This window comes from Callospermophilus lateralis, unplaced genomic scaffold, assembly GCF_048772815.1.
Source record: "Callospermophilus lateralis isolate mCalLat2 unplaced genomic scaffold, mCalLat2.hap1 Scaffold_63, whole genome shotgun sequence".
NCBI classification, from domain to species: Eukaryota; Metazoa; Chordata; class Mammalia; order Rodentia; family Sciuridae; genus Callospermophilus; species Callospermophilus lateralis.
The window spans coordinates 4,814,839-4,839,904 of NW_027514713.1; the positions used below are offsets into that span (position 1 = coordinate 4,814,839).

Here is a 25,066-nt window from a genome sequence, read left to right on the forward strand (position 1 = left end):
TCTGCACATTATATTCTTAATGTGGTGTAATTTTCTATGAGCAAGTAAAATGTGCATGTCATTTTCTTAGGTAATGTATTTAACTTATAGGTAAATCTTCTAAGAGAGTATTCAAGCTGCAAAATGTGAAGCTGAAGCAATAATTCAAATAAAAATTACTGTTTTCAAATATGTTTTCAGAATAGATATTCAGATCTAATTATCTAGAAAAAGGTCTCAAATCTATATTTCAATTTCAGTTTTATGAAAACATAAAAATTAAAAAATCTTGGAAGACTTTGGGATTAATGATGTGTTCTCTTCTGGTCCTAGGCAACCAAGATGAACAGATTTGTTAAGAAATAGCTAACTGAGTATAGAAATATCAGCTAATTTCTGTGGTTCTCACTTTTATCCTTATAAGATAACCATTTAAACTCCCCCAAAATTATATGATACATTACAATAATTTCAGTCACCAAATTTTAATACAAAACGTATAAAATCAATTTCAAATATTTTCTGTATATACTGAAAATATCTTTTTGAATGAACTATTGGCCTTCTTTCTCTCTTTTTTTTCTATTAAATGCAGGGGCCCAATGTTATCTGAAAATATTGGGTTTAACTGTTCTTTTAAAAATTTTTTGTAAAAGGGAAACTAGAAAAAGACTTTATCCCACAGAAAATTTATTTATAATAAATGTTCAATTAAATGTTTAAACAATGATAAAGGTTCCCTTTCATATAAATAATTAGGGGAAAGATATTTTAAAGTTTTTTTTTTTTTTTTCCCATAGCCCTACTTACAAATAAAAAATATGTTGTAAAGACACCACTTCTATGTGAACGTATTCACTGAAGATGCACAGAAGTAAATGAAAACCTAAATTCATAAGAAAAATAAAACAGATTATAATTATAGCCAACTACATATTCATAGAGATACTTAATAAAAATCTATCTGATACAAGAAATTATCACTTCTTGAATAAGTACATATAGTTGGCAACTATTTTTCAAGAATTATCATCCAACAAACAAAAGTTCTTATTTTATATCTTTCATATGACTCGTTAGACAATTGCAATTGTGAAACTAAGAACATCTAAAAGTATAAATGAAAGTTAAGTCTACCATGGAATGATATTTAACTTCAAAAGTAAAAATAAACACAAATGTGTAGAGTAAAATTGTATTGACAATGTGTAAATCAAAACTGATGGACTTTTCTTTTAACATACACATCCATTGCTTTCCTCCCAAAAGATAAAAGTAACAAAAGAGGAAATTAGCAAAAAAGGAAACAGAAAGAACTATTTCAGCAAATGAACATACTGATTTATTTTGCTAAGAAGTCCAAATGCTAATGCTTCTAATAATCAGCCACTCCTTTTGTGTTTTGGTAACACATATCCTCATACAGTGTATATAAAATGGAATTTTTTGATTCACATCTGACATTTCAAAGTTTCCATTTTTGAATTCCCTTAGTCTTAAAGAATCACAACGTTTTATTTGTTTGGTAAGTATAACTTTTTCCCCAACATCAAGGACTCCATGATGCAAAATGTCACTTTGCCGATCTTCTGTCCCAGTATTCACTTTAATTTTTTTGATTATAGTTGGATTTTCAAAAACAATAAGAAAGATATCTCCTGTTGAATGTGGTTTTCCCCAAAAGTACTCATCAACAATACTGTAAGCTTTGCTTGCTTCATAATTTTCAAACACATTCATGTTGGTGTACAGACTTGCAGGGGGGTTATCAGGAATGTCAAATGAGTCCTCTTCAAAATCATCATCCTTCAGCTTTTTCTCAATTCCTTTATATGAGGAATAATAACCCATGTGCTGAAAGAGAGATGGTTTAAACTGGATCACATTTTTCTGAGCCAACAGACCTCTAAAATGAGTCAACAGCCAATCACAAGGCATTTCTTGATAAAACATTAATAAAAAATGTGCCAAACGTGGGAGATCATGAGAATGATAAAGTTTACCAATGTAGCCAAGCTGAGAGAACTCAAGAGTTACCCAGTAAGTTCCTTCTAAGGACGCAATGACTTTCTTGATGGCAGTTAAGAAATTTTTGGAACATCGAACATCATCTTCAAGCATTACATAATAATATGAAGTATTGGCACAAAAATTAAGCAAAAAAGCATAATCTACATTTTGCTTGGAACGAAATTTGACTCTATCTTCTGGATCACTGTAATTTCTTTTAAGACCATCCAAGATTGGGTAATATTCTTCAGGAGCATGTATAACCATTAATCTTCCTGCAATGATATGATGGGCAAACTTTTGTGTAATATCCTGGACCATGACATTACACCAGGATGAATTAAAGTCCGCCAGATGAACTACTACTGAAATTTCCTTCAGCTCTTCATAGCTGGATTGTTCAAAAATTGACTTGATTGTCTCAAGTAAATAGTTGCCTTTTTTTTTCGTTTCACTGATGAAAGTCCAATGGTAAGATACCCTAAACAAAAGAATTCAGAAGGAAGACAATGTGAAAAGGGTTCTGAATAACAGGAAAAAAAAGGAGAAAATATTTGCCTATAGTATTTCTTTGAAATTTTCCACTGAAAATAAATGCATCTTAAGAATAATGATATATGGACCCTACAGTTTTGATCACTTGTTTATGAAATTCAGAAGAAAGGTTTAAAGTGTTCTAAAGCTTACTGTTCTCATATGTGCCCATTAGAGAAGAGAGAAATATTTACCTAATATACAAATTATATTTTCAAAAATCTACAAAAAGGAAAGAGAATTCACAATTGAGACTCATAAAGTAATCTCAAGTAGAAAAGAAAAATAAGAGCAACACATTATTTTAATCGTCTTTAAATTTTTCACAGGGCATGTCACATATTTTCACTTTGATCATTTTCCTACACTAGAAGAATTCATAAGTAAACTTCACAATGTTATTTTGAAAGTTACATTGAAGGTTAATTAGAAAATAGGCAATATCATATGATATATTTGAAAAACTTATCAACGTTCAACTGTATGGCACATGGTTCCAAGACGTGAACATTATTGTTTTCTTAATTTTGAGACACAAATTATAAAAATTTTGATTAAATAAAGTTATTCAGACATTTAGAATCTAGAAGTAGAGACAGGATATTTTTAGGGATTAAAAAAAAAAAAAAACTCCAAGAGAAGACAGTTCACCTCTAAGAAGTGTTACATGTCTTTCTATTGAAACACTTTCACTTTTTAAAGAATTCATTCTCACATAACTCAGTGAATAAAATTTTTGAACTACCATTTAGAAAATGAGGAAATGTTAATATGCACCAAAATTATTGATTTCACATAGACACCTACATGATATAATTTCTATAATATTAAAAAAAAAAAACTCTTCCAGGTTAGACCTTTCGTATTAGTCTATTATATAAGTTGAGACTTACACATTTTGTGTAATTACGTGGGCTTAAAACTCTGACTTCTACTGAAACACATATATGTCACACGATATCATTATTAAACTTTAAGTCACCACATTTCATTAAGATCCAATACTAGCCAACACTTATGAAAGCTTTTGTACATCAGAGGCAAGAGTCTATGCACTTTTAACTTCATTATGCATCTTCAGTGTTCACAGCAGTCTTTTGGGACAGGATAGTTATTGCCATCATTCTGCTTTACATAAAGGAAAGCAGGACCTGTGTGATGAGGCAGCTCATTCAAACTGTACTTACACTTAGTAAGTGTTGTGATGTCAGGATTCAACTGCCCCTCTCGTACGCTCTGTTATATTGCCTCTTTAGTACAAAGCAGGTGGTATTTGTGCAAACAGTCATTAGTAAATTAAACCGGAAAAGGGGAGTTGGTAAAGCTTAGACAGAGGTGGTGTGACACCTAGGGATAAAAGAATCATGGCAGTCTTGGGCAGTTAAATGAAAGCCGAAGAAAACTAGACATTTGAACTGGAGAATTGAAAAGAAAAGAGATCTAAATTAAACCTAAATTAACTTACCAATTTCCTCAAGTTGATTATCTCAAACTCCCTTGCATAAAAAAGTTCTTAAAAGGGAAACAAAACTTTTTGTGGTCTCCATATAATCTCTTAAAATGTCATGATGTCTCTGTGTTTCATTGATTTTAAATTTGTATTTTTTCATACCAAAACATTTAAATAGTAAGTTGATGGTGTCTTATAGTTAAAATTGATAATGCTAGGGCTAGAGTTGTGACTCAGCAGTAGAGTGCTCACTGAGCATGTGCAAAGTGCTGGGTTTGATCTTCAACACCACATAAAAGTAAATAAATAAAATAAAGGTATTGTGTTTGACTACAACTAACTAACTAAATATATATACATATATATGCACATATATATATATATATATATATATATATATATATATATATATATATATGTAATTGATAATGCTTATGTTTACAGGGTCCATTAATCAGATACATTAATGGGACACCATCAGATAAGGTACTTTTTATAAATGATGATGTGTCTTGGAATCTATGAAATATAGTATACAATTTCTTAATTTCAAATATTTTTTCTCATATTACAGAGGGATGAAAAGTTTACTCTAAGAATTCATGTCTACATAAAACCTGAGAATGTGACCTTATTGGGAAAAAGATATGTGCAGAAATTATTAGTTATAAATCTTAAGATGAAATAAATCTCGCATTTAGGGGTATGCCCTGAATTCAGTAAATCGTATCATTATAAGAAGAGGAGAATATACAGAGAGAATAAAGGAAGGAGGTCAATGATAATGGAGGCAGGAATTATCATTGCCACAAGTAATATAATGCCAGCAGCCACCACAAGATGGAAGAACCTAAGAAGGATTTGAGAAATAATTCAAATGTCAGACACAGAATTCATTAGCACCGGAAAACATGATGCAAGAGATGATAGTCAGGTCGTTCAGACCCAGAGTGGCAAACTTTTGACTCCATAAAAACAATAAATAGCCACAATGAAAACCTTTTCTTTCTTATATGGAATGTATAACATCAGTGACTAATTAACAATCGAAATGTTGTGTTGTTATGTCAACCAATGTAACAATAACCATCAATGGGGGCTATAACCTCCTCCTTCGTTCTTTTTCATCATTAATATCCCACACCCTTCTCATGCCACTTTAAGTGAACACTTATTTTAGATGGCTATAATTTGTCCCCCTCCCCAGGTGATCATCCTCATATTGATCTTCCTCAAAAATTTCTTTGTTTTTATACACATGAACCTCAGCTGGTAGGTTCATGTAGGTTGATAAGCCATGTAGGTTGGTAGATTTTTCCTTAGAGTGGGCAGAGGGACTGTGGGTCTTCCAGTAAACTGATTTCAACTTCCAGTCTCCAGAACCATGAAATAACAATTTTTTTTTTGTTTTGTTTTGTTTTTTTTTTTTTTAGCTACTCAGTTCGTGGTTTAAAAGGCAATTCAAACTGGTGGCAAGTCATAAAACTAAACTACGAAAATTTGAAAATAGAACAACACAGAAATAGTTAATTTTTAAAGTTAACTTTAAAAATTTAAAGTAAGTCATCTTTTCCTTGTGTCATATACCATCCTGTGTCAGACTGCCAAAAAGTTCACATTAAAATTAGACACAATTTTTTCATTATTAGTGGAATTTGGTCAGTGACAAAATTGCAAGTTGTGATACACTGAAGTTCTTATCAAAATATATATTAAATTAATTAATCTCAAACATCTATTGCTATACAAATGAGACATTATTTTTCACAAAGCATTTCATGTATCCTTTAATTTAAAAGTCTAAGGATACTTATGTTTTCTTTGTAAAGGTGTGTCAGCTAGGTAGCGATAGGTGACATTTATGGCTCCTGAGAAATTAGATAAATCCTTGAAAGTATGAACATAGTGCTCTGAGTTTAGTTGATGTGTGGATGTTTCCCTTATGAGCTGTTTGTCACCCTCCTAAATGTCAAGGAAGAGGCAAGGAAAATAAATAATACAGAGGGTCATGTATTAAATTTTCTTCTTACACCATGAAGATATGGGTACTATCAACAACATAGAACATTAGATAAATCTCAATCACTGGACTCAGAGGCTGAAGACCACCATCATTCTACTGATTTCCTACTACAGCCTTTGTTTCAGTTTCTCTCTCCTCTATTCCATTCTTTATATTACAGTTCATTTGCTTCTCTATAGTGTACACAAAAATAATGGTATTCTCTTGATAAGCAAGTATCTACATGAAAATTCCCAGTGCCGGGTTGGGGTTGGAGCTCAGTGGTAGAGCACTTGCCTTGCATGTGTGAGGCCCTGGGTTCAGTCCCCAGTACCACATAAGAATTAAAAAATAAAAATAAAGATATTGTATCCATCTACAACTAAAAAATATTTTTAAAAAAGGAAATTCCAAGTACCTTTATGTTAGAATTCAAAATTTTTATAATAATCCCCAATCTAAAAATTCAATGGTAATCTATTTTAGTTTCATCTGAGGCCAGTTACCACAGAATTTCCATATTTGAGCCATAATAAATCGATTTTTTTCTTGTCTCCTATACCATCCTGTAAAATATTCTTTCTTAAACAATTTCAAATTAAAGACCACATATAATGCCTATGATTGTAAAACTTTAGGAATAATTAGGAAGATGCAAACATAGACACAACCATTGGATTTTGCATAATTCATTAAGTAAGGAGTTTTAATAAGTTACTTATATGGCCGCTGTAATTAAAAGATGTTGAGAACAGCCCACTGAAGTCCTCATGATATAGTAGTGTGTTTTAATTTTTTTAAATTTTTTCAATTGTCTTTAAGTAACCTCAATGAGAACACATTTTTACCAAGTCAAGAATTTGTGTTCAAACATTATACTAGTCTTATGATAGTTTTGCTTGTGTGTATGGGAGGGCACATGTGTGTGTTTTTTTTTTTTTGTGGTATTCTGTAAGTATACTGTTTCAATATTTAAGATCATTTTTACACATGATAGTGGACTAAATTTTATTAAATCTTCAGAAAGTCTTATGAAAGTGTATGAAAATATTGACTTTCGGTTTAAAATATGTCTTGTTATCCATTAATTGCCTCCATTTCTTTGGTATGAGTTCAATGGCAAATATTGATTATTTAACTCATAGTTGATCAGTCTTTATTGATTAAACATTATTAGCAAAACAATGACTTGTTTGGCTTGGGTATATGGTTTATTAATATATGTTTTGGGGCAACCTAATTAAGGAGAATTTTTTATGGTAAGGTGTGTCATTTTATGGGTCTATTTCTAATATTCAGTACAGGAATCAAGGCCAATCATGTGTAAGTCATCAAGCAGAGAAAGTCAATGCATTAAATAACTTCAGTCTTGATATTACCTGTCTGTGGTCAATAAAACTTTAATTAAACCTCTGTTCTAAAAGATTGGACAAGATTCAAATACAAGTTTTACCTTGATGAGAACATTCAATACTTTGTCTCAAACTGAAATGTGAAAAAGATGATTAGCTCACATTTTAAGTCTGGCCAGACTGGACTTTTCTTGGAATAAAAATTAAAGAGAATAAAGTATGACTAGAGAGCTAAAAGGTCTTTTTATATGGACCTTATTAAATCAATATTCATTCTAAATATATTCTCTGTATATCCAATTATGTTGTGAATCTACATTTGGCCTTTAATACTGCATTTTTATATCTTATATTGCCTTGATAATTTGGAAAAAGAAAACACTTGATCTTTAAAAGATTTATAATGGATTTGCCATCTACAATAGCTATAGACTTTCAAAATACCTGAAATTAAACCTTAGGTGCTAAATATATTAATTCAACATCCATTGATCTATGATCATTTTAAGTTATTTACACATAAATATTTTCACATATCCATAAGCAAACCTATGAAAATCCTTAGACTAAAATAAACAAAATTAAAAGTGGCCAAGAAGTATCTATGGACTCAGTTTAGTATGAACTGCTTTAATAGCAATGTAACAGTGTATGTAATCAATAGAGTGTAGAAGAAATTTCTATAAAAATCACAGTAGTCACAGTACCGAATTCACATCATCATTTTGTTCTTATGAGATGTTACATTCTAAAGAAACTGCAGGATTTAATATCTCTTTAAGAATTCTGTCCTGAAAGTGTAAAAATCTCAGCCTTTTCTCTGATAAGATGGAATACATTCATTTTGATTGAAGGACATAACAGAATATAAAATGCAATGGAACTGATATGAAAGTACTTAATTAAATTCTCAAGTACAACCTTCTTTACACTTTTCAGCATAAATAAATAATGCACCTCTCACCTGAGTCAGCCTTGTTGGTTGCTTCCAGAGGCATCTAACTGAACAGCCAGGCTGTCCCTGGATACCTTCTTTCTGTAGTTACTATGCTATAGTGTGTTTCTCAGTAATAAGACAAAGTTTTATGACAATCATTTTCTGGATGGGAATGAAATTCAATGGACTAGCTACAGACTAAATATATACCCTAGTGGCTACTTTGAAGATGCTCACAGCCAAGAGGCTAAGTTGATTGGGCATGCAGCTTCTCTTCTACTTAGCTTGTCTTGTAATAGTATTTGTCTCTTCCACTGAGCTCAGCTTCCTTTACCACTGAAAGTCATATGTCTCTAATACATAAGCTAATATACTAAACTGTTAATATTCCTATGATTTCAGTCCACAGCTGGATTTTCTAGCTAAAAGAGCAGAGTATAATGTGCTGAGTAACTCCAGCAACCTTACTACTTCTAACTCTTCATTTGATTCCTCTGAATTGCAAGAATTATTTTCCAGCAATAAAAGGAGACCATAATAATAATAATAATAAAAAGATCTCCTAAAATTTATGGTTAGGAAATGATATAATTATAGAATCATGAGGTCAAGGCTAGCATATTAAAAATGAAACTCAGATGAAAAAGTCAAAAGAAAGAAGTATTAAAAAAGAACCACAGTATAATTTTGAAAGTAGTCAGATTTCCATAGATATTATACATTTTCAGAAGACTATCTTAAATGAAATTTAATATTAGTGATTGGATGTTTCAAATATTTATTAAGCGAGCTCAAAATAAAATTTACTTAGAAATCATATGATAAACTAAAAAAATTAAATAACAAAAATGTTATCATTGAATTTATAATAAGGAGGGGTGCTGATATTTAAAGATCACAATTAATTCATTGTTCATTGTTTCTGACTTAACATAAATATTTAAAAATTATCTTTCTGTTTTGTTTTTGATAATCATTTTCAAATCTGAGAAATATATCTCTTCTTTGCACATGGATTAATTTGTAAATATAACTAAATACATGCTCAATATAGTCAAAGAAATTGCATTGAAAAAGTACTCTAGTAGAAGAGTTATTTCCATAAATCTTATTTTTCACATTGGCAGGCTAGAATCAATGTTTACAGTAGACTGTAAAAATTCACAAAACAGGGCAATAGCATTTGATTTTTATTATTGATAAATATTATATTATTTCTTACATGAAATTATGAGTTTATAGAGATTCTGTTACAAAAAGTGGTATATGTTCCATATTACTGGTCTTATGAAGATGTCGAAATGAAAGATTAGAAATGCACTTGAAATTTTCTTATAAACATAAAAAGTCATTAAATATAGTAAACTCCAATCAATAGCATGTTCTTGATTTATAAAATTTGATATACTTTTAACAGTAGGCAAAAATGCAATTAATTTTCATTAAAAAACTGAATCATTATTAGGAGACTCTTTAGTTAATTTATCATCTTAAATTCTATCAAGAAAATATAGCTAGATCACATGAACCTTATTATATTCTCATAAACTTGAGTCAGGTTAAAAAAATTCCCAAATTCACATAACTAGAAAGTTTATTCAATTTTCTATGCTTGTATAAATGATGTCTAGTCAAATTTTTTCAATCTCTGGTGATTTCCACTATATTGTCAATTGATCATGGATAGTTGAATGAAGAGTCTAAAAAATCAGGGTCTTTGCTTGATGACAAAAAAATCTGGCCAAATGTCAACAGCTAGGATTCTGGAGGAATTTCATTATAAAAAATACAGAGTTAAAGGAAATGAGATGTTTTACAGAGAACCTACTAAAAGAATATGTACTAAGATTTTATGGTGGATTCATAAGATATAGTATACTATCTGGCAAAGAGTACATAATTAATGAATCATGCTCAATACAATAAGACATTTTATTGGGAATGCTTTTTATGATTATTGTTATAATCTTTCTTGCTACAATACTATTTAGTCCCTGTGAGTGCAAAGGACTTGATTTTCTGAAATATGCAAATAGTAATAACAAAATAAAAATTAGGGCAGATATCTTAGGCTTAGTTGAAAAAAACTGAATAAACAACAATGTTCATATTATTATCAAAAGATATGAAATTATGTGACATTTATAACCATAAGTAAAATAAGAAAAATACAAACTAATTTCTCACTATTAGCCAGAATAAACTCTCTATTTTATATATTTTGCATAAAACAAATTGGTATATTCTTATATACTGACTTTTATTATATATTTTTAACCACTGAATAATTTCCACATAATACGTTCATCACTTGAGATCTTTTTATATATAATGGTGGCCATTTAGAGCTATTCAAAATCCAAAAGTAACAAAAATATTATAACAAAATGTTACACAAACAAAATAGCACAATTAGGTACTATTTTTATCTAGACAATAAAATTTCAATAAGAAAATTAGAGAAAGTAAGGAATAATACTTGTGAAGCAAATTTTATTTTATATATTTCAAATTATAGTCCTTATTAACTCAGCATAATAATGATAAATAATTCCTTTGTAATTAGATAGACATTTGAAACACAATATATACAGTATTAAATAGATTGATGCAACATAAGTTAAAACAAGTATAATATTAAAAAATTATGATTTATAGAAAAAAAATCTCTAGGTAGGAAATATATATATTTTAATTTTGCTTAAGCTAAGTCTACCTGTCCAGCAGAGGATTCAATTTAGCTTACAATTATGCCAATTTAGGTTGACATATGCTTTATTTCAAACAAAAAATAATCAACCTCTATAACTTACCAGAACATAGCTATCTTCAATGTACAAATTCATCAATAGGAGGAAAATGACAAGAACTCCCAAGAATGACACTGTAGAACATTTTTGCAAGCATCTCATTTTATCCAGTATTTGAAAAGTCTGTTTCATCTGATAAAATTTAAACATTCTCTCCTATAGAAAAGACGCACAGATTACTAACATTTACTTTTGGATATAAATATTTCATATATATATAATATATATAAAAATACATACACATGTATATTTATTTATTTCATATCTGTATGAAATAAAGTCTTTACAGAGTCTCACTCTTCACATATTTGAACTAAAGTTTCATTTAAATTTTTATGCATAGTGCTGACATATACCATTATATGGATTATATATTGTGACACAGATACCTTAAGGTCAGTGCAGTGATTTATATTTATGTAGAATAATTCAAAATGAAAAAATCTTAAAATTATTGATTGAAAAATGAATTTTGGCAGTAATAATGTTAGATAAAACAGGCCCTTCAATGAGAAACAAAACAAAAAATAAAAGAGAGAAAAACATGTCAATTGTTATCAATGAGGTATAGAATTAAGGTAAAATCTAACTCCTAACTTACATTGTAATGAAAATGGAAGAAATCATAAATATGGGTCTCAGAATAAGAGGCACTAAAAATTCTCAGTGGGAATCTGAACAAAGAGAAGCCACAAGTTAGGGACAGGTCCATATACGTATTGAGAACTTCTGAGTTAATATTTTTGTGTTTTTCAAAAGTTTCTCCTTAAATAATTATAAATCCTGGAATAGGATATCTACCTTGCTTTGTTTGATCTAACTGGAAGGTTGACTATTTGGAATAATTCATGGACTTTACAAAAGCAAAATGAGATTACAAAATTATTGGAAAGCTAATATTTTTTTGCATTTCATTCCTAAATTTTGTGATAGACTATAAAAATGATTCATTAGATTATTGACTGTGGATTTTAAAAGAACAAACACATCTGGAAGGATCAACAGACTAGTGGAAGCATATTTAAGCAACATACAATATTTGTATTTTTGATGGTGTACAATATTATAATACAATGCATGTATACAACATGGAGTGATCCTGTCATGTCAGCAGAATTGCATTTTGTCTAAAATCAACAGAAAGATAATCTGTAAATGGTGCTATGTGGTTATGTAGTCTATCTGGGTTCATTTTTAAGATGAAGTACTTATGTATAAGAAGGACTTCAGGAAAAAAAAGAGGCCAGATCCTAGATCCTTAGATCTAAACCTAGAAGACAACAGGCAAATAACGTCTCTTTGATGTACTGATCAAGAAAGAATTTATGAATTTCTTATAAAGTAAAAAATATTAGGAATTGGAATAAAGGCTTAACGAACATGAAGAATGGAATTCTGAAAAGGAAATGTTATATGTATTAACCATTCCTTTCCTTCATTTGTATTTTTCTCAAGGGTTACTTCTTTTACGTTTTGTGTGTGTGTATGTGTGCGTGTGTGTGTGTGTGTGTGTGTGTGTGTGTGTGTGTGTATGTGGGGAGAGAAAGAGAGAGAGAGAGAGAGAGAGAGAGAGAGAGAGAGAGAGAGAGAAAGTGAGAAGAAAAGCGAGAGAGAAAGACAAGGGAAGAGAGAGATGTGTACAGATATATACACAAGCACACAAAAAATATGAGTAATTGAGTGATAGATGATATTCCAAACAGTCTCAGAAGTATTAAAAATGATGCTTTGTGGGGAGAGTCTTCATTTTTGTCCCCCAGAATGCAAAATACAACAAAACAACAACAAATCTCAAAGATGTAATTCTAGATTACAAAGAAAAATTGCTAAAGTGCTTAGAGAATCATGGCAGCCACCTAATAGCCCTATCCTCCAAAATCAGCTTACAGCAACATAAAGCATATCTAAACCTTCCACAGTCACACTCTCAGGATAACTAGAAGACAGTAGCATGAGCTTCAATTCATATAAAAGCAAAAATATTAACACCCAGGACAAGCAGAATGGGATTAGAAGCCCAAAAAGCAAGAAAAACATCAGAAGACAGACCAAAATATGTATCACACATTAAACAACCCACACTGGATTACATCATAGTAAAAAAAAAATCAAGGAAGCTAATAAGCATATCTAAACCCTTCCTTTAGGTCATCTTTTAGTTGTGCCACAAAGCAAGGATGCTCTTAGGGGAGGTGTAATGTATCTTGAGGACATAGAAAACAAATGTGAAGACACTTGCATTGAGAAAATTTGGGAACAATGATGATTAAAAATATGACTATGATTGATAGTAAAATACTGATAAATATAAATTCATGATGAAATGGTGATAATGCTAAAAAGAGAAATGAAAAACAGGAAACTGAATTTGCCACAGTGAAGGTAATATCTGCCCGTCTTCTGACCTTCAAAATTGGAAATTAAAAATATTAATGTTCTACCCTGCATTTCTAAGAGAACAATGTTTATCCCTAATGATGATGGATATTTTCAAATATTGACCAATGATCAACACAGGGCATTATACCTGAAAGAAAGGAAAGCAAACACACAAGCAAGCTACTTGATTTCTCTAGTGTAGTGCAAGGAGGCAGTTTCCAAAAGGTAGGTTAGGGAGAGTAATCCAAACAGAAGCCAGAGATCCTGCTGACTTGAGACAGAGATGAGTTTAGGGAGAGAATGGTATTTAGAATGTGAAGGGCAGAATATTTAGTGGGAGGAACTTAAATAAAAGAGGCAGAATTCTGCAGAAGGCCTTTTTATCCTCAACACTGTCATGTGTGTGGTGAAATTACATAAGGCTAGAGACAGAACCATGAAAAAGCAGCAGGCCTCAGAAGTTCTTGAAGCCTAAACAGGGTTGGCAATAATATGGTTAACCTATCAGCCAAGTTCACTAGCTGCACAGATCTGAGGAATAGTGGGACATTAAGAATAGTCCAGATGCTTATCATTCTAATATTGGGGCGGAATTAGTTGTTTCAGGACTATTCTAACATATGCTTAAAAGCTAACATCAGGGCTGGGGATGTAGCTCAGTTGGTAGAGTGCTTGCCTTGCATGCACAAGGTCCTGGGTTCAATCCCCAGCACCACAGGGGGAAAAAAAAATTAGCATCAGATGATCCAGTAAGACTCAGTCCATGTCACTAGAAAGTATAGTACTCTTGCCACCCTGGTGGTGCACACCTGTAACTCCAGTGACTGAGAAGGCTGAGGTAGGAGGATCCTAAGTTTGAGGTCAGCAACCAAACAGGTCCCTGTCTCAAAATTTAAAAAATGAAAAATTAAAAATGAACTGGGCATGTAGCTTAGTGGTAAAACTCCTCTGGGTTCAATCCTCAGTACAAAAATAAACAAACAAACAAACAAACAAAAATTACAGCACTCTTTACACTATATAAAATCATTGGAACTTAAGAATATAAATTCAAAATATTTAGAATTCACCCAGGGGATGTAAATTACCAGGTATGTAAAGGACAATATATATAATCCATAGCTACAATAAAACCATTAAAAAAATCAACAAATGACAGAATTAAAATAAAATGGGGGCTGGGGATGTGGCTCAAGCGGTAGCACGCTCGCCTGACATGCATGCGGCTGGGGTTCAATTCTCAGCACCACATACAAACAAGGATGTTGTGTCCGCCGATAACTAAAAAATAAATATTAAAAAATTCTCTCTCTCTCCCTCTCTCTTTAAAAAAAAATTTAAAAAATAAAAATAAATAAATAAATAAAATGGTAGAATTAAAATTAAAAGAAGATAGTATTAAAACTATTATCATTATCATGTCCTTAATCCCCTAGGAGTAAGATGTAGTAAAACAAAAATTGTAGGATCATGAGCCATCCATGGGCTGTGTGTGTGAACTATGCACATAGTAGCCATGTGAGGGGACAGGCCTGGCAATGGCTGGGCTGTGTGATGCAAGTGTGCCTTCTCTTTAGCTCTGCCTGTGATCCCACACAGCACCTGAGATGGGTGTGACTTGCCAAGATGTCAATCAATCTGCTGACCACAAGACATTAGGAAGCAGGACTTCACCCTTGAAACTTTATCCCCTGCCTTATTTGGTGAAGAACATTCTATCTAAACTCCTTTGTGAGTTCCCATATAAAAATAAAGAGATTCTGGGTGCAGGCTCTCTTTTCCAGAGCTCTTTCCTGTATGAAAGCTGACCCTTAAGGTCACTGAGCTGTCCCTCCCTAGGTATAAAAATTACTTCTGTGCCCTGTGCTTTTTCACTGCTTTCTTAGCTTAATGTCAGAGCCAGCTCTTTTAAATCCAGTTTATCTCGTCAGTGTGGGTTGTTGGCAAGAATTGAGAAATGAAGGATATTAAAAACTTGAGCTTATAAAATGAAAAACACATAATATCTAAAAAGCCAATATACTTGCTAGTATTAAGTACAAATAAGGAAGAGCGGGTGTAAAGATGAACTATTGAAGACACAGTGGTGGAAATAAGACAAAATTAAGCAAAGAGAGAGAGAGGAAAAAAAATCCCATCAAAGAGCTCCAAAATTCCTGATCCACAAAACCAATGAGACAATAAATGTTTTCAGCCACTCAAGTTTTAAAGTAGTTTCTTAGGCAATAATAGATAACTTTATATGGCTGTCTATGGCAAATTTGCTTTAAGTATAAAGATGCCAGGTAAGTTAATAATAGAGGAAAAGGAAAAGATAAAGTATGCAAGCATTAATCAAACAAAGCTGGAGTGAGATATTAATAACATCAACAGTAAACATTTAATAATAGATGAAGACATCAATTGTCAAAAGGACCATAACTATCCTAAATGTGCAAGAACCAAACATGAGTTTCAGAATAAATGAAGCAAAAATTGTTAAGTGAAAGGATAAATACACTCAAATTTGATTGAGAGATTTCAGTATTTAACACTCAGTAACTGACTGAATATTAGTAAATAGAATATCAGTTAACTATAGATGATACCTACAACACTGTCAAATAAATTGATCAAATTGACCTTCATAGAACATTCTACCCAGCAAGAGCAGAATACAAATTCTTTTCAGATGCATGGAGAACATCTGTCAAGACAGAACAGTTTGGGCCATAAAGACATGGCGTTGAAATTGTATACAAAATATGTTCACTGACAACCAAGAGAAGTTTATTAGAAAGATGTAGACAAATTCCAAGTTCTTGAAAAGTAAACAACACACTATTGAACATCCCACATGTCCAAGAATATTTCAAAGAAGATATTATAAAAATATATTGAACCAAATAAAATTGAAACACATAACATAAAATGTGTGCGAGGCAGGCAGCAAAAGGCTTGAAGAGAAATTTATAACATTAAATGCTTTCATAGAGAAGAAGAAATGTCTAAGGTAACTTTTCTGGCTTAACAGAATTTCTCATTTCTCAAGAAATGTGAAAAACAAGTGCAAACTAATCCCAATGTAAGCTTTCGAAAAAGGAAATTAGGCCAAAGGTAAGCAGAAAAGAAGATAAAATTTAAAGTCAAAGACTAAGACAAGAAACAATAAAACTAGAGGAATCAATTACTAATATCAGGAATAAAACAATTATCATCAAAAATTCTACAGATATCAAACAATACAGGAGTATTTTGAAAAATAAAAATGGTAACATAGGTAATATCCTTGAAATACAGAAATCATCAGAGTTCATTGAAGAAATATAATAATCCTATATCTATTCAATAAATTGTAATTGTGGTAAAAAAAAACACCTCCAAAACTCCATGTCCATAAGGTTTCATGAATAAATTCTCCCAAATATTTTTAAGGAAAAACAATGATACAAATATTACACAAAATCTTACAGATAATATAAGAGGAATAAATAATTCCTTCTCTATGGATCTAACAAAGCATTTTTATTTTATGATATTTTAGGTCATTTAATGAATAATTTATTCAAATAGAAAATGATAGTGAAAACTTTATTAGAAATATTAGTAAGAATTTAAAGATAGCTAACACAAACATTATTGAAATTTTCCAGTAGGTTCTTGTTTACCATTATCCTGGATTCTTCTTACACTTATTATACTCAACACAATAAGAATTTGATGGCTCTTAATTTTGTTGAAGAGAAGACAACCTTATCTGACTCATAATTGCTATACGTTTCATTATTAGGTTTGGATACAGTAAGTTCATTTTTATATCATCTACTTCCCTCCAGTCCTTTTTGTTTACATACCTGCTGCAGCATTGTGTGCTAACAATCTTATCAAGCAAATTTTGGTGCATAAAAGATGAATGAATACTGTTCCATATCTTTTAGCAAAATAGGGCAGTTAGATTCTTTTCACAGAACAGTGAGATGAATTTTTCCCTGCTAAATGATATTATAAGTGAAAATATTTTATTTTTTTCTTAAACATATATTGTTCACTCAACTGTTAATCTAAGATATTGTTATACTGATGCATTTTCATTATTTTTTTAGAGTGCTGCTATCTCTTTGTGTTAAAGGTTTTCTTTTTAGCCAACTTTAGTCAGATCCTTTGTCATGTCTGCCAGGGGTAAGTTTAGCAAGAATCTTGTCTAGTCAGTTTATCCAAAATGCCCCCATCCCTGCCTCCATATCTGATGGTAATCACTATTTAATTAAGTTCATCATCCACCATCAGCCTCCAGGCATTATCTGATCATTCCAGCCTGTCTTCAGAATTTGTTAGGTTCTTTTATCAATTGCCTTTTTAGTCATCTTCCATCCATTGATTCAATCCTGATCCTTGGTTATAAATTCATACTTTCCCTTGTTATGTTCAGACTCTCTCAGAAGCCACAATGGAAGTTGAAATTCTAAAGTCCAAGTGACAGAGGGGCTAGAGTAGAAAGGAAAAGGTTCTGGCAGAATCGAGGAATGGGGCAGTGAGGGGCTTGAACAAATTAATATCAAATGATTTAAAGGAGCTGAAGGGAAGTTTAGAAAGGTTAAATGGAGAAATGGAAGTACCAGGAGTTATGTTCAGAGTTTTTCTCCTGGACCGCAAAATCCCAAGGCCCTTGAATAGTGTACCCTAACATATTGAAATTCATGGCAACTATCATAAATACTGTTTTCTTAAACAATTTTGGTGCTGTGACTTAAATAGGATCTGTCATTGGATCCCTGGACTTCTCAAACAGGACCTCAAGTACAAACTTTAGATCCTTTACCTTTACTCCTGGCTGATTGATGGGGGATCCATTGATGGTTTCAACTTCTAAGCCAGTTCTTCTTCCGATGACTGTCTGTTAAGGAACAGTAAAGAACAGATTTTGATTCTTAAGATTCAGAGTATTCAATATGAGCTATGTTAGAGCCACAGACAAACCAGGTTGTTATACTCCTGGGGTTCTCAGTTATAAGAAGTTGGGTTGGAGTCCATTAGCTTGAAAAGTACCTGCTGGGTTGGAAGTCTGTCTTCCTGGCTCTTTTCTTTGAAGTGGCAAGTTGCTTCCTCATTTCCCAGCCTAGAAAATTGCCCATCTCTCTATGGGGTCTCTCTGTTCTCTCTATTTGATCCTCTTTCTCCTGTGGTAACTTCTCAGTCAACTAAAACCCCTTTCTCAAACCCCTGCTGACTACATACTCCACCGACTCTGTTCACTCCTTTCTTCTCGAAATGATTTTTCTGAGGATAAAGGGGAACTTCAGCTGTTCTTGGGGAACAGAAAGTCTCCCCAAACTGGATCCTCTAAGCTCTCCTCCTTCTTACTGCCTCTTCTACTTCTTCCTCATTTTAACTCCTTTAATTTACCTTCAGTTCCTTGAATTATTTGATACTTTTCTCTTCAAACCTCTTTTTCCTCCATTCCTCTGTCCTGCCAGAACTTTTTACTTCTTATTTCAGGCCTTAATCACTTGAACTTTAGAATTTCTATTCCCATTGTGCTTCTGAGAGACTCAAGGACCCTTGAAAGCAATTGTATGAGCTGAGAAAGAAAAATAAAGATAATTGAAAATTAAATAAATATTTAATCCAGATATAGTCATATCCTCCCAAAGATAACCTATCTGGGCAAAGAAGGTCTTAGTTCTCCTCCACAAAAATTGGTACAAAGCTTTTACCCTCATATAGAGGAAGTAATCTTAATTTGTTACAGCTCTTAGACAAACAAATTGGGTAAAATAAAATGTGAGCAATGAGAAGAGTTTATTATGGTATTGTCTGACTCAAGGCTAAATTTTATAATGAAATTTGGAAATTTTCTGTTTACAATTGTCTTTACAATTGTATGGCTCCCCCAGCTTCTGTGGCTTGTAGCTGAATCTTTGCAGGCTCTGCTTCTGGTACCATCTGTCTATTACATTACACACATGATATATATATATATATATATATATATATATATATATATAGATATATAGATATATATAGATATATAGATATAGATAGATATATATAGATAGATAGATAGATAGTATTACCAAGTTACTGTATAAAATCCCATAAAGGATTATTGTTCCAATTGGCTAAAGATAGATGAGGGCTTATTTAAGCTAAATATTTCAAGAACTCCTAGACCTACAGAAACTAACTCAAATGCTTTTCAAGTTCAATGAGTCAACAATATCTTTGGTAATTAAGACTATTTTAATGTTGTTAGTTTAATCAAAGGAGCCATGCTTTTTGTGTTATCAGCATAACATGAACATTTCTTTTACTTAAGTTTACTTGTTGAATAAGATGATATTATGTCTATTAGATGTTCATGATCATAAAAATTATAAAATCAAACTTACAAGATGCAGTAAAAAAGAATTGTTTGATGTCAGTGATTTATGTAAAAAATAAGTATATCAAGGACATCAATAAAACCAAAACAAATTGTTTACCTTTTCAGCTTTTGCTTTTGGAATCCTTGATAACACGCTTGTAATTTAAAAACAGTTAACAGGGAAATAACTTGAGATAATGGATAGCTTTGTTTGATGTTTGATGTTTGCTGAAAAACAGCTTCCAAAATCTTTTTGGTAATTTGCATTTTAAAAGTTATGCTAAGCTAAATTAAGCAACAGATATTCATTAAATATCTAGACTATTTTAAGCAAGAGAAGTTATTGAAACATCCATTTAAAAGTTTAAATTTATATAGTTTTGGCCTCTTCTTTTTACAGAGAGATTAAAAGTGTTTGGGTCTGTTCATAAACATGTTATTTTTGACACATGAAAAAATTATAGTATAAGGGAGAATAACTTAATCAGAAATAGAGAAATAGTATATTCATAAAATTTGCTAGTGTGCTGAAGAATGCTAATGAAAAAAACACAATTCACAATCAACTACTCCCTAGTTTGCTGTTAAAATAAAAATTACTAATGGCTAAAAATTATGTTCAAATCAAGCAATGAAAACTACTAGAAGTAATAAAGATAAAAATCCTTTTTTGTAGAGTGTGCAAGAAAAGTTGGACATGTACAATAAAGAAAAGTACACAAGGAATATAGAATGTATTTTTGTTAAGGGAAAAAGAGAATAAACTATTTCTAAAATAAAATGGGTGTTTCAGAATGAGAAAAAGGAAAACAGTAGGACAAAGAAAATGGCTAAAGAAGTTACAAGAAGTTTGCAGAAAAATAATTTTATTTGTGGTCAACTAGGTAAAATTGACAGAATTTGCTCATAATGTTGTTATTTCTTATTTTATTTCTTCTTTTAAGAATCACAATACTGTATTAATGCAAAACTAGAATTTGTTTTAGGGGTTGTTTTTCTCTATGCAAAAATGAAAAGATTTTTCTGAATTATTATCCTGTTGTTATAAATTTTTTTCCCTAGTACCTAGAATTGAACCCAGGGGCGCTTTACCACTGACCTACATCCTCAGCATCCCCAGCCCTCTTTCTTTTCATTTTGTATTTTGAGACAGTATCTCACCAAGTTGTTTAGGGCCTTGCTTAAATTGCTGAGGCTGGCCCTGAACTTGTGATCCTCCTGCCTCAATTGCTGAGCTTACAGGTTTGTGCTATAGGCCAGGCAATCTTTCTCTTAAGAAAAATTTGTAAAAGTTTTTCTTTACCTTTTAAGTAATCTTCCTAAGACAATAGAATTTGGGGTCCCCTAAAGTAACTTCCTTTACATTAATGTTTTTCATATCCATGATTCCTTAAGAGAACTGAAATTTTTTCACTTCTAAAAGCACAAAAATATTTTACACTTTTGACAACATTCCCTTCTCAAATCAAGTCTTAAATGAAATCTTATTCTCAAACTGATCTTGAGCCTTCCCAGAAGGTCAGGAAAAAATCAAAGGATTGTTATTTCATAGTATGAAAGAACATTAAAATTTTTTTTTTTTTGGTTTGCGTTGCATAAGAAAACACTGCCAAATAAAAAGAGATACTTTTGAAAATTTCCTAGGTAACATTTGTATAAATATTATTACAAAAGAAATTTAGAAACTGTATGAAATTCCAAGTAATGTGTCAATATCCTGGATGTCTACTATATATCCTGTTGTAATGTCACCAGTCATAATTTCAATTATTATTTAGTGTTGTATGTAAACAAGTGAATAAATTTGTTAAGCAAATTCCTTTATTGATTATATTATAATGATAATTTTAAGGCTTGGTCATTCAGATATAGTTATTGTCTGACTCTTTTCCTTCTCAAAAAATATTTTCAATTTGTTACAGGCCAGAATGCTTCATGATGGCCTTGTGATTAACTTTAAGACCATACCCCTGAACTGAGTAAGGATTTCCAGAACCAAATGGAGAAACCTATCGGTTTATAAAATTACTAAATAAGTGAAAAAAGATTTACTTGGGACTGTGGTTTAGTTTGAAACTTTACTGGTTCTTTAATGTTGTATTTTCTGAATTTAAGGAACTCCTTTCCTTGTACTTATAACAATTAGTAGATTATACTTTTGTGAATATAAATGAAATAGCCTTTCTCACTGACTGATCCCTCTACAAGTGAAAATAGTAAGCATTCTTACTTTCATGACAATATGGCTATTTGTATAAGTTCAATAGAAATATTTTCTCCTTATAACAGGATAAAATTGGAAATAATGATTATATTTTTGAGGCTTTGATTATGATGTCATATTTGAGAATGATTTGCATAGGACTTGATATAAAGAATGAAAGTTGACTTCATGGGGCCAAATTGTACAAGGTTCTCTTGGAAAGATTGGCCAATAAGAGGCATAGATTTTCCCCAGCCTTTTAGGTGAGTAAGGAAATTCTCTGCTGTGCAAGTTGGGAACCCTACGATATTTTGGGGAACCTAAGAAGAGAGTTACTGCAAATTAAATCTGATGGTAAGTTTTTGATTTGTCCTCCTAGCTTCAAAAGCTATGTGTTTATTTTAATTAAAGAATTATAGTTATACATAGTAGTTGTGTTCATCCCTACAAAATCCTATGTGTGTGGAATTTCATTTCAATACCTGTCCTCTCCTCTGACCCTCCCCATTCTCTTTCCTTTACTGATGTTTCTTTTGCTCATGTATTATTTTTGATTGGGCCTTTCTGCTCATACATAAAGGTGAAATTCTCTGTGATATATTTATTTTTGCACATAGAATAATTTTCTTAAATTACAAATTTCCTCCTCTTTCTCATCCATCCTTCCTCCCTCTCAACCTTCTTCTAGTCTAGAAACCACTTGGCGTCCCTATTGAGTAAAAAACTGTGTTTTCTATATTAATTTTTTAATTTTCACCAAAATTTAACTTATGAAATTTATAACTACACACACTCAACAGCAAATATCTCTACTAACAAAGTCTCAAAAGATGGTTCAGTTGTTCTTTAATGAAGAGAAGGCAACCCAACAAGAATGGACTTAGGTTGTTCAAAGGAAAGAAAAATATCTCCTCTTTTCATAATCAAGACAAGGGATTGACAAATATTGTGATGATGAACTTTAAGTGTCAACTTTAATATATTGCTAGATTCTTAGACAATTGATAAAGAGTTATTTTGATGCATCTGTCAGGGTATCTGTATCAGCTTATGTGTTGACAGACTCAGCGAGGAAGCTTCACTCTCAGTGTGAGTCAGTACCACCCAGTCAGCTCAAGGCCCAGAGTGAACAAACCAGCAGAGGAAAAGTGAATTCATCCTTTCTTTCTTTTGTAGCTAAGACACCCTTCTTCTCCTTCCCCTTGGCAGCAGAATTCTAGGCTTTTTGGCTTTTGGACTTTTAGAATTGTACCAGTGTCTTCTCAGGTTCTGAGGCTTTCTGATTTGGATTATTCTACACTATGGATTCTCTAGTGCTTTCAGATGGCCCACTGTGGGACTTCTCAACCTTCATAATTGCCCTAGTAAATCCCTTCTCATATCCCTGTCAATAATCACCTATTTGTAGATCCATATGTGGATCTAGATCATCTTTCTCTTATAGGTTCTGTCTCTGGAGACCCCTGACATAGAGTTTCATACGAGAAGGAGTTAAGCCTTAAACAAGCTAAGTGTGTGTTCTACTTCAAATAATACAGAGAAAACTGACAGTCCATTCTTAAATTGTTTATAGAGCTATGCAAAATGGAGCCATCTCCCTGTATTGGGTAGTCCTAATCAAACAAATTAAGAGGCAACCATGTTAGTGACTATGTTTAGGATACTTTTGAATATTGTGTGTAACTGAGAATGTAATAATGTTGGTTGCTGTTAATGTCACTGGACAAAGGATGAGCCCAGGGATTCAAATTCCCAGATCCAGTTTGATATAAGTAGCTCACATCTTCTGAATGTGTCCTAAGGGAAAATCTTTTCTACCAGCTGCAGGGTTGAAAGCAAAAATAAGTTCTCATCATAGGACTGGCTGAACTACAATGGAAGTTGCACTCTCATCCTCAAAGAATGTGTACTATATTAAAATGGATTGAGAGAGAATGTGATTCAGTAAGTTAGGATGGAGATGATTGGGAATATCACAACGATGCTGGAAACATTGAACTCCTAAATTTTTGAGATTTTTTATTTATTTATTTATTTATTTTTTTAGCAGTAGAAGTGGCCTCTTTATCCCCAGCTGCAGCTGTTCTCTTTCCCTCAGTGTTATTGACTTTTCCACCTCTGCCCAAGGGGATTAGTGGTGTATTGGTTAAGGAAACATAATGGCTTCCCAGGGGGCAGCTGTCAGGTAGAGCGGTTTCCTATTCTCATGACCCACTCTCACTACTCATAGTTACTTCCAGACCTATAACTAGACTCAAGTCCCAGAAGGCCTTTAAAGATTTGGTATAGAGTGTGACCCAGTATGAAGTGCTACATTCCAAAAGAACTACTTGAATTTTCTATTTTACACAAGCAGAAATCCAGGGACACGTGTGTGTATATAGATATCAAGGATGTGGAAAAACAGTGCAAGGGACATAACGTTGGATCAGACTGGACTCAGATGCGCCATCTAAGCAGAGATTCTACATTTAATACTGCAGCACAGTGAGTTAGAAAGATGGCTAACAGTTTGTTTGGTTGACAGCAACAAGGATCAAAGCACACCATAAATGTGATAGAGATGACTAATCTCCCTTGGTTTATTAAATTACTCAGAAGTTTATAGAGATTGAAATATTAAAGTGAATTTGCTACATAAAAATCATCTGCACAGAGAGGATTCATAAGGTATACCTTTCACTAATACTCAGAAACAGATTTATGAAGGGGACAGGCAGCATCCTTCAGGAACTTTATTTTTGCTCTTCTTCATAGTCCAGAGGTTATAGTGGGAATTAGTCACTAAACTGTAAGTTTTACATGCAATGGGGATAATTGAATCCAAAGGTAGCAGGGACCACATAGTGACACTCAATCACCAAAGGTAAGGTATACACAGTTACCATAATGAACAACAGAAATAAAGCAACAATTATACCAATCTGACACATCTAGACCTGCAATATTGACTAGTTCATCGTGGTATTTCTAGAAAGGAAATAGAAAGATTATCAAATTTTTACTTGATCTGTATAACCAAAAAGTTTCCGGGACAATTAAACAAGCTTCTAATTCTTTCTAATCA

The 25,066-nt window shown here is 32.1% G+C and overlaps 1 non-coding gene and 1 pseudogene across 1 annotated transcript; one reads left to right on the forward strand and one right to left on the reverse strand.

The window, feature by feature from the left end:
- Positions 1 to 1,329: 1,329 nt before the first annotated feature.
- On the reverse strand, positions 1,330 to 11,224 carry LOC143389712 (alpha-1,3-mannosyl-glycoprotein 4-beta-N-acetylglucosaminyltransferase C-like; annotated as a pseudogene).
- A 2,873-nt stretch (positions 11,225 to 14,097) lies between these two features.
- On the forward strand, positions 14,098 to 14,171 carry Trnaa-ugc (transfer RNA alanine (anticodon UGC)). The gene has a single exon. It is a non-coding gene; the product is annotated as a tRNA-Ala (tRNA).
- The last annotated feature ends 10,895 nt before the right edge of the window (positions 14,172 to 25,066 follow it).